This window comes from Carlito syrichta, unplaced genomic scaffold (genome assembly GCF_000164805.1).
Source record: "Carlito syrichta isolate Samal-C Ts95f unplaced genomic scaffold, Tarsius_syrichta-2.0.1 Scaffold307189, whole genome shotgun sequence".
NCBI classification, from domain to species: Eukaryota; Metazoa; Chordata; class Mammalia; order Primates; family Tarsiidae; genus Carlito; species Carlito syrichta.
Genome location: NW_007251285.1, coordinates 222,209 through 232,664, shown reverse-complemented (window position 1 = coordinate 232,664; position 10,456 = coordinate 222,209).

Below are 10,456 nucleotides of genomic sequence, written 5' to 3'. Positions count from 1 at the left end.
GACTTCACAGCAACTTGGGTGTATTTAGTCTATAATACTCAATGATTCACCATAGAAACAAAATACTGTGTACCACATGTACTCCCTCATAAGTGGACTCTGAACATTTACTATAATACAATAAGAAACAGACTGGAAGTAGCTGGAAACTGCCGGGGGTGGGGGGGCACATAACATTAATAAGGGTACCTGATATCAAACCAGGCTAAGTGGGGACCAAAGGGAGGCCCAAATTTTACCCATACCATGACCGCTTGTATATCTAATCCTGTATAGTACCTTACATCTTTAAAATAAAAATACATAAATCAATGAGTCATTATGTGCATGAGTTAATAGAGATAGTACTTAGAGCACCTAGAACACAACACATTATCAAAAATATAATACATTATTATTACTTAGAAGTATATATTGAATACTTAATGTGTAATCCTGATGTCAACTGAAGGTTGGAATTACCTCTTTAGTGTCTGGATAAGTCTAACAACACTATCCTCCCCTATGCAGTGGAAATATAATACATTCCTTAGATTTTTGTGAATTCCAGATGTCCTTCCAGATTTGCTTCGCAAATACTTAAAAGATAAAAGGAGCATATCCCTTATCCTAAATTTCCTCCTGTATTTCTATACTTTTGCTTGTATAACAGGCTTTCCAAAATGTTTGGGGAGATGTTACATTATAGAAAAGCAGGCAGCTGAAATTGATAAGAAAATATTCTGGTTTTTAAATTAAATTTTGTTTCTCTGCTATGTTACTCAGCTACTCTCAACCTATACTTTCTCTACTCTGGTCTCAGGACCAAAAATTGTGATAGCAAAAACAATTAAAATTAATTCCTCACATATGTTAATGCAGAGAAAATCAGTTCTCTCCCACCCAAATACCTACAAACTTTGCTCCAGGGTAACATAGACAAGGTAAAGTTGAAATGATTTTTTGTACAGGATGAAGCTCTTCATAAAAGACTCCTCTTCCTCCCACATTGAGGGGAGTTGTGGTCACATATACAGTGGGATTTCGCTAGATCTTCTAAAAGAAATCATGATAATAGAGATTGTTCCTAACTGCATCTGAATGTCAGTCAATACAAAACGACCAAGTTTGCCTCTCCCTCACAGATAGTGCAAAGATGTCTGTTGTGTTGTTCTATCATGTTAAAATGTCATGTTTTTTAAACTCCAGACTAATGAGTCTAAGTTAAAACTAGAAATCATCAAGGGACTAAGCAACTCTTTCTTAGTAGCAGTAGCAGTAAAACCATGGCTGTGAACACACTGAACTAAGTTCAGTTCTAGCCATATGCTGTTATGGTACACAAACTGCCCTGGGAACCTAGGATAGGGTCAGTTCTTCCACGATATTAGAGACCTTATAAAGTAACACAACTCCTTTGGGCCCTGTTTTGCATCATCTTTGCTATATCAATTTCATATTTCTTTACCTATATTCTTCCAGACACAGGGAAGCTGTGATTTGTTAGAGGGAAACAGTTTATATATCAGAAAATGCTTGATCTTTAGAGTCAAAACTGAGTCATACCCAATGTCTATCTTTAGGCAAATAAAAATACAACCGAGAATTCTCTTGCCACATTATTGTAGGAATTAATAGAACTATGCATGCACATTTTGGCACAAAATATCAACTTTATAAGTTATAGAATTAGAAACAAAAGATTGCATATTTGATTATTAAAATAGAGATTTGACTCCAACCAAACTTAAATCTGAATCTCCAGAATGAAACCATTTCAAAAGGAATATCATCCATAAAAATCATGTTATATGAAAATATAACAATTTTAATTACACTGCTTGCAATGTCGATGAAAATTATATTCTTGTTTAACAAAATTAGCAGTTCCAATAATGGCAATTAATCCACTTTGCACTTTAAATTAATACCTTCTTTCATTGGTGCAAATCAGTTATGATTTGTCAAAAATGTAGAATGATTATTCCCTGTGTGTACCTGGAAATGTGTACAGAAGGTAAGCATTTTTTAATTCTGCCAAAGTATATTGTAATATATTATTGGTGTCTAAACCACCAGCTTCAATATTGATGCTCAAGTTGAGATTATTAATTAAAACCATAGCTCTTTTTATTCCCCTTCATATTTTGGAATAGATAGTCACACAGATATTCGTTCTTCCCATGAGAAATACTAACCACTGGTGTGGGATGGGCATCTTGGCCTTTTTAAAAGAATTCCCTTCATACTGCCATGCAATGAAAGATAAGTCTAATCTGCAATGAATTTATAACATAAAGGTCCAAAACAATCTTAGGCACTACCATTGAGTACCCATTGGGTGATCTAACCTTTCTTACTGCCTCTGTTTTCATTATCACTGACTATCTGAGGCTCCCCACTCACAACTATACAGAAAATGAAGACCCCCCCAAATAAAAATAACTAAGAATCTCCAAGGCTTAACCTCCCAAAGAGCCCCACTTCCATTGGAATGAAAATAAGGTTTCTGAAAATAATGATATTTTTAGCCCTTGTGAGCATTCTGTCACATTGCTCAGCTGTTGCTATGGGCACTCACTTCTTATCTCTCTGATCATCCTCACTGGAAAGTCTTCCTCTATCCCCTAAGATTTGTCTCTTGGGCCCATTCCTTCTTTAATACAGTTTTCTTGAGTGATGTCATGCATCTTTATCTAAACTACCACTGTATAGTCCAGAGTTCTTTGAGGAGATAGAAACTCTACCTATCATTATTATTATTTTTTAGAGACAGGGCCTCACTCTGTGGCCCACGCTGGATTGCAGTGGCAGGATCATAGCTCACTGCAGTCTGGAATTCCCAGACTCAAATGATCCATCTGCTTCATCCTCTCAATTAGCTGGTACTAAAGGCATGCACCCACCACCTCTGGTTAATTTTTTTTTTATTCTGTAGAGATGGAGTCTTGCTATGTTGCCCAGGCTGGTCTCAAATTCCTGACCTCAAGCAATCCTCCTGCCTTGGTCTCTCAAAGTGCTTGGATTATAGGCATAAGCCACCACATCCGGTCTATACCAATTATTTTAACAGAAAAAAAATTAAACAGAATTGTTAACTGGCTATTAGAAAATTAAAAGCGCAAAAGGGATACTTTTTTTGCTGTTAAAGTAGGCTGAAGAAAACAAAAGGAAGAGGTTGGAATCATTAAAACGCAAGGGCTTGATGGAGAACCTGCGGAGCTGGGCCTCAGATCTATAAGGAGTTCGCACTGGTATTAAAGAGCTTGAAGGAGAAACTCCACAAAGCTAGGACTCAGTTCTCTGACAATGAAGCATGGGCTGACTGGTGCTGCATTTTCTCAGAGAAATAAGATGAGGCTGATTTGCATAGCATGGGGAAAAATGTAAACTGCAATCGGCAGTCATTTCTCAAATCAATCATCACTGTCCGGGTAAAGGGCTATCATCTGACTGGAATTGGAAGCAAACAGGAAGAAACAAGTCCTTCTTTACTCATACAGCCTTCTAGATTTTCTCTAGAGTGTCTTACTGGCAAAGAATAATGGGAATCAACTGACAAAGTATAGATGAGCCTCAGTTCCACAAAGGCAGAGTATCTATAGAATTGTGGGCTTGAAGCTGAGAGCTTGATAGCCACTATGATCTAGACTTTAGCTACTCATTTTCCACATGCACTCTTCTACATAAACTTGACTTCAATACAATGATAGAAACCAGTGTACTCTTCAACCCAACAAAATTCTTTGCAGTCTAGGCAACATAGCAAGACCTCATCTCTACAAAATTTTTTTTTTTTAAATAGACAGGTGTGGTGGCATGCACCGGTAGTCCCAACTACTTGAGAGACTGAGGCGGAAGGATCGCCTGAGCTGAGTGGATCAAGGCTGCAGTAAGTCATGATCATACCACTATACTCCAGCCTGAGTGGCAGAGTGAGATCTAGACTCAAAAAAAAAATTCCTCCGTATATTTAAAGACACTCTCAGTCTTCCTAAATACAATAAAGGCAGTGTCCCAAAAGTCATTCTATTCATCTCAGAGAGCTCGCCATAGTATCCATTATAGTTGAGAAGACGCTATCTATACTCCCATTCCCATGGTTCAGTTATCACCGTGTGATGACTAAAACCCTAAAGAATTTTAATCTAGAATATTCTCTGTCACTGCTATGCTATCTACCTGAGATCTTGTGTTTATTCTTCCTATGTATCCTTCACATGAAAATAAAGAACCTGTATGTTCAGTGGGAAAAAAAAATTTTTTTCTACAGAGGTTAATTTCTGTGGACTCTGACCAGAAGTGGTGTAGGTAGATATAAAATCTAATTTATATTTAAATGGAAGAGACTTCATTAGTGTTAGATGTAATTTAGCACAAATCCTTATTGATAAATTGACTGGCTTATGCTGTTATTCTGGTGATAGATTTATTCTAAAATAAAATAATTTTTAAAAGAAAAATTCAAGAAATTTCTCCTTGAATTTTATTTAAAGTTTAGAAGAAAGAATTGTGATGTTTATTCTTGCTATATAAAGAAGTGATCTTGATAACCCCTAAATAGTCAAATCAGCTCTATAAGCAGCTACTTAAACCAATGTTCACATAAAAAAATTAATGATGATATCTATCCAACACAAATCTTTTTTCATAGGAACATTTTATCATCAGTGATTTAATTTTAATATCCAGAGAATGTGCTTTCCAACTTTTCTTTCTCTGAAAATGATGTCTAAGACTAACCTGTGACCTGTGAGTTCCTTTTACTAAATATTACCATATTCTGTCATAGACTTGGGAGATTTGGGTACTTATGGAAAGAGTCTAAGTTAATGTATAGGTTGTATTTGGGGTTTAAGTTAAACTAGTATATTTTAAGCCAGTGTAGTTAAACTAGTTAAACTAGTACATTTTGGTACTTAGATTGGGAAATAATGTAAATGTCATGATTTTGTCAGTAGGAGGACTCATAAATATGCATTTGTGATCATGCTAATATACCACCTTGATTTTTTTTTCCTCTTTTAATTTTTATTTTAAAATTGTGAGGTACGATTCAGGCTTAGATATATAAATATTCATTGTGCAGGTACCCTTACTGATGAAGTGTGCCCCACCTTCCCCAGACAGATATCGACTACTGTCACCTCCCCACCACCCCACCCCACCCGCACAGTTTCCCGCTACTTTCAATCCTTTTCTTTTAGTAATATGGTAGTTGTTCAAGGACCACACCACCTTGATATTAAAGAAACACAAAATGTAGTAACTGTCTTTCAAAATGTATAAATATTTTTCTCCTTTTTGGTTATTTCATTTTTAAAATATCTATCATATAGTTTGCTTGAAATTATTGGCTTTAATTTTAAAAGAATTTTGAAATTCTGCATTAAAAATTAGTTATGAATTGAACATTATTTTGTTTGAATTATGTAATTTATTTGAATTCATTTTTATTAAGTAATAATAAAAACTAAAATGAATCTCAACATGTTTGTGCACTTAAACATTTTCAATGTAATTATAGGATTATAAATTTAAACAACGGTTCAGGAGGACTTGCTTTGGGCAACAGGAATAGAGAAACCAAAGTTAATAAGCCTACCTGTCAGAATTAAGCAGGTTTATTTTCTGATCCACTAAATCATTCTTTACTTAAATAAAAACAAACAAAATTATCCAAAGCAATCAATTTTGATACCTAAACTTGCATAAAATAAAATGATTCCATAATTGAGAAATATTAAAAAGGGTTAAATATATTTTTCCATTTTACCTCTTAAATAAGATACTCTTTTATGTTAGAATTGCTTTTTATGAAACCACTGACATCAAATGTCTTCTTTAGCTGATGTCTGAGTAAAAAAAAGGAAAGAAAAAAGAGAAAAAAAAGCAACATCATCTTTGCTTAGTAATGCCACTAAAATAAAACAGATACAAAAACCATTTAGCCTTTTTAAAACTTCTGATGTAATACTGAAGAAATAAGCAAATACAAATATCCCAAATCATAAGAAGCAAAGAAAATGAGAAATTAAGACTGCAAAATACCAGTCTGGTCATTTCCAATAAATGGGGCAAAATAAAATTACAAATCAAAACTAGAATAAACTATAAAAATTACTACATCAACTAAACAAACTGAATTTGACTGTTCATTTTTATAGACTTCAAACCAAATAAGTGACTACAGAGTTCATTCAATCTAACATCAAACTATGTGTTATTAATTAAGATAATTTAAACCCCATTTGAACTGAGCTAATAGTTAATTCTATTTATATTTTTACTTAGCTTGAGGAAGTAAGCAACCAACATAACTATTTATTTGGAATCACCTAAATAGTACAGTTGGTTAAGGAAAGAAATTTTTCACTTTTTAGTCTGCTAGTCTGTCATCTAAGAGATATGTTAAACTCATTAGTCTCCAAGGAAAGTTCTGTTGATTCAACTCAACCTATTTTAGCCCTTGCTAAGAATAAATATGATAGAAGCTAGGGAAGATATTCAGAAGAGTATGCACTAGTTAAGATAGCATTTAATTGTGCCGCTATTTTATATTACCTTTTAAAAAACTTGTATCAGTAAGCCTAAAGTCAGAAAATCAGGTATCATTTCTAAAGAAATAGTAAAAAGATCTAAAAATCGATCTTCCATACAACCCCGCAATTTCCCTTCTGGGAATATCCCAGAGAAACTCAAATCACTCTATGAAAAAGATACCTGCACATGCGTGTTTATTGCAGCATTATTCACAATAGCAAAAACATGGAACCAATCATGCTGCCCATTGAAAGAGGACTGAATTAAAAAAAAAAAAAAAGGTGATACATATGCATGGTGGAATATTATGCAGTCATAAAGAAGGACAAAATTATGAACTTTGTAGCAACTTGGATGAACTTAGTCTTTAAGTCCATAGACTTATAGTGATCTTTCACAGAAACAAAGATGCGAGTACCACATGCTCTCATTCCTAAGCAGACCTTGAACAATTATCATAATACTGTAAGAAAGGGATTGGCAGTAGTGGGAAACTGCCAGGGGAGGGGAGCGGGATTAGCAGTAGTGGGAAACTGATGGGCAGGGGAAGGTACACCTTATCAACAAGGATACCTGCATAATGTATATTTGTATACCTAAACCTGAATTGTACCCCACATTTTTTTTTTTGAGTTGGAGTCTCACTCTGTCGCCCAGACTGGAGTGCAGTGGCATGCTCCCGGCCACCGCAGCCTCGACCTGCTGGGCTGTGGCGATCATTCTACCTCAGCCTTCCAAGGAGCCATAGCTATAGGTGCATGCTACCACGCCTGCCTAATTTTTGATTTATTGTAGAGATGAGGTCTCGCCAAGTTGCCCGGGTGTGTCTTGAACCCTCCGGTTCAGGCAATCCACTTGCCTCGGCTTCCCAAAGTACTGGGATTACAGGTTGTGCCGCTGAGCCCAGCCACCCCACATCTTTAAAATAAAAAATTTAAAATAAAAAAAAGAGAGATGAGAGATGCCAAAATGCTTATGTCACTGAGGGACAGAGAGGTGAACAGTAGCCCTGCTGGTCTTCTTTACATGGTCACTGTATCTAGGCATGCCCATTCCTTTGCCCACCAATGTTTATGTAGCAGATATTTTACAAAGGTGGTACCATTTCTTATATAACATATAACTTTCTTAAATATTAATAGTATTTTTAGCCAGGCGCAGTGGTTCAAGCTTGTAATCCCAGCACTTTGGGAGGCCAAGATGAGGGGATTGCCTGAGCCCACGGGTTCGAGAACAACCTGGGCAACTTGGCAAGACCTCATCTCTACAATAAATCAAAAAATTAGCCGCATGGTAGTGTGAGCTTGCAGTTCCGGCTACTTGGAAGGTTGAGGCAGAAGGATCTCTGGAGCCCAACAGGTTGATGCTGGGGTGGCCATGAGTGTGCCACTGCACTCCAGCCTCAGTGACAGAGTGAGACTCCAACTCAAAAAAATAATATTTTCTATCCCTGATGAAATATTTTCTATTTCCTTTTAATAAAGTGGGTAATTGAAGTTTCAGAATACAATTAACTGTATGAAAGGGACTTTTTTTTCTCTTGCCTCATTATCTCTATTTTATAAAAGCAAAAATAAATGTCCCTTCTCTTACCAAGCAAGAATATTTTAAGGATCAATGGCATAGGTTAAAATTCTCTCATACAAAGTATAGTGGTATGGAAATACTACCTTCTTTGCTTCCTTGTAAACAAATGGGATCTCAGTCTCTTTAGAAAGTTAGATTATCTCTTTAAATCCTTAAAAATTTGAATAATAGCTATAAGCGAAACTGATGTTTATAAATATAATTTGATAGTTATATAAAGATATAATCATATATAACTATGTTTGCAAAAAGAATAGTGAAGGAAACAAAAATTTTTGAGTCAGATTTCATCAAGCCATGTGATAAGATGAAAAGGCAGCTGTGTGCTAAAAAGACTTTGGGGAAGTACTGAGAATTAAAAGATAAATAGAAACTAGACTAAGGCCAGTGGAGGAGCCAAATGAGAAATAACCACGAGGGTTCTAGCAAAGCAGCAAAGAATTGAAAGGTATCATCAACAGTGATCTGTGTTGTATAGGAGCAGCCATTAGCAATATTAACAGATGCTTAGGAGACATATTCACCAAGATAGATAGCAATCCTGATGATAGTGACCACAACACATCTGGACCGCTTTACCATCATGATGTAGTAAGTTGAAGCATGGTCTCTGGTGGCGGACAGTCCAGATACAAATCCCAATTTAGACACATTTCCTGAGTGATGTAGAAATGTTGCTTACTTTTTCCATGCCTTCATGACTTCATCTGTAAAATGGAGGCAATACTAGTGCCCAATTCTAAGGGGTTTCATGTGGATTTATTACTTATTATATGAGAATATGTGTCAAGTGCTTCAAACAGTGGCATTTGTGTTTATTTAGGTATTTAGAGATAGAGAGTATTAAAGGTATTTAGAGATAGAGAGTATTAAAGTTTTATTAGGTATTTAGAGATAGAGACACTAAGGTTTGCAGTTAGAGACTGCAAAGCATTTACAAGTATTTACTGAGCACCCACAATATGTTCAAGGTTTAGAGATTTCAAGGTGGAGAAAAATCCACCCAAGAATCTGAAATCTGGTTTTTGGTTAGCTATTACAGCAAATATGACTGAAAGAAAATACTTGAAGTGATTCAAATTCAGAAAAAATATTTGTAATTAATATTGAAATATATCAAAATTAAAGAGGTTCTACCTGAAAACCATATTTTGATCATTTAAACATTATATTTCATCATGTAAGCTAATTCTCGTTGTCTCTAATATGACAAATGTTTAACTATAATCATGACATTAGATGCATGGATGCATGTTGGCCTCTTGTGTAGCCCAAGCAACCTTTTTTTCCCCTCTAAATAAAACCTGCTTTGAGTTTATAATGCCCTATTTATGGTTTGGTTGCAGTTTCCATTATAAACTTTGCTATTACAGATTATAACTTTCACCTTTAATTTGCATTAAGATAAAATTTTAGTGTATATTTGTCAGCTTCAATGTAAATTATTATTTTAGAAAAAAATTGTCGGCAATAAAATGAGGAATCTGTAGTATTGGACAGTCATTGAAGGATTATAAATAAAATAGTCACTCCTTCTTCCTGGACTTCAGTTCAATACTGTAGTAGTTGCATTTAATTGCCAACAAATCTTTAATATAAGCAAAAATCATTTTAATATGGTTTCTCAAATGTCTAAATGTGAAACATTGTAAGAGCCTTGAGAATGGAGAATTAATATTTTAGAGATATATTTAAATAAATACCATATAATAAAATTTACAATGCTTTGAGCACATACTCTCAGGACTGTACATAGATATGCACATACTTTACTTATTTATGTTCTTATTTAGCCCTCACAATAATACTATGAGGGCGTTATTATTATTCTCATGCCTCAGATAAGGAAATTGAAGCACAGGGAAAGTAAGTAATTTATTAAGATTGCAGGGACAAGAAGAGGAAGATCTAGGACAGGAACTAGTTCCACTTTCTCTTAAGGCTTGTTTTAATTACTGGTAAACAATGACAATTTAGACACATACCATCTTCATAGATATAGATATACTGGGTGATAAAATTGTATAAAGATTCAGCATGCAGAGGCTCTGAACTCAGTCTATTTGGGCTAAAATCTCATCTCCATCACATAATAATTGTGTAACACTGGGAAAGTAAAATGTATTTGGCTTATAGTGGGTTCCAAGAAAACATTAGTTATTGTTTTCTGGACACATAGAATTTGAATGGGGGAGATCATCACAAGGAAGGAGAATGAAAAGCAATGTGTGAAAGAGATGGGGGTACACAAATCATGTAAGTTTACAGAGGTCATTATAAGGACTTTGGTCTTTACTCAATGTGTTATGGAAAGACACTGGATAATTGTAACAAAAGAAGTGTTATG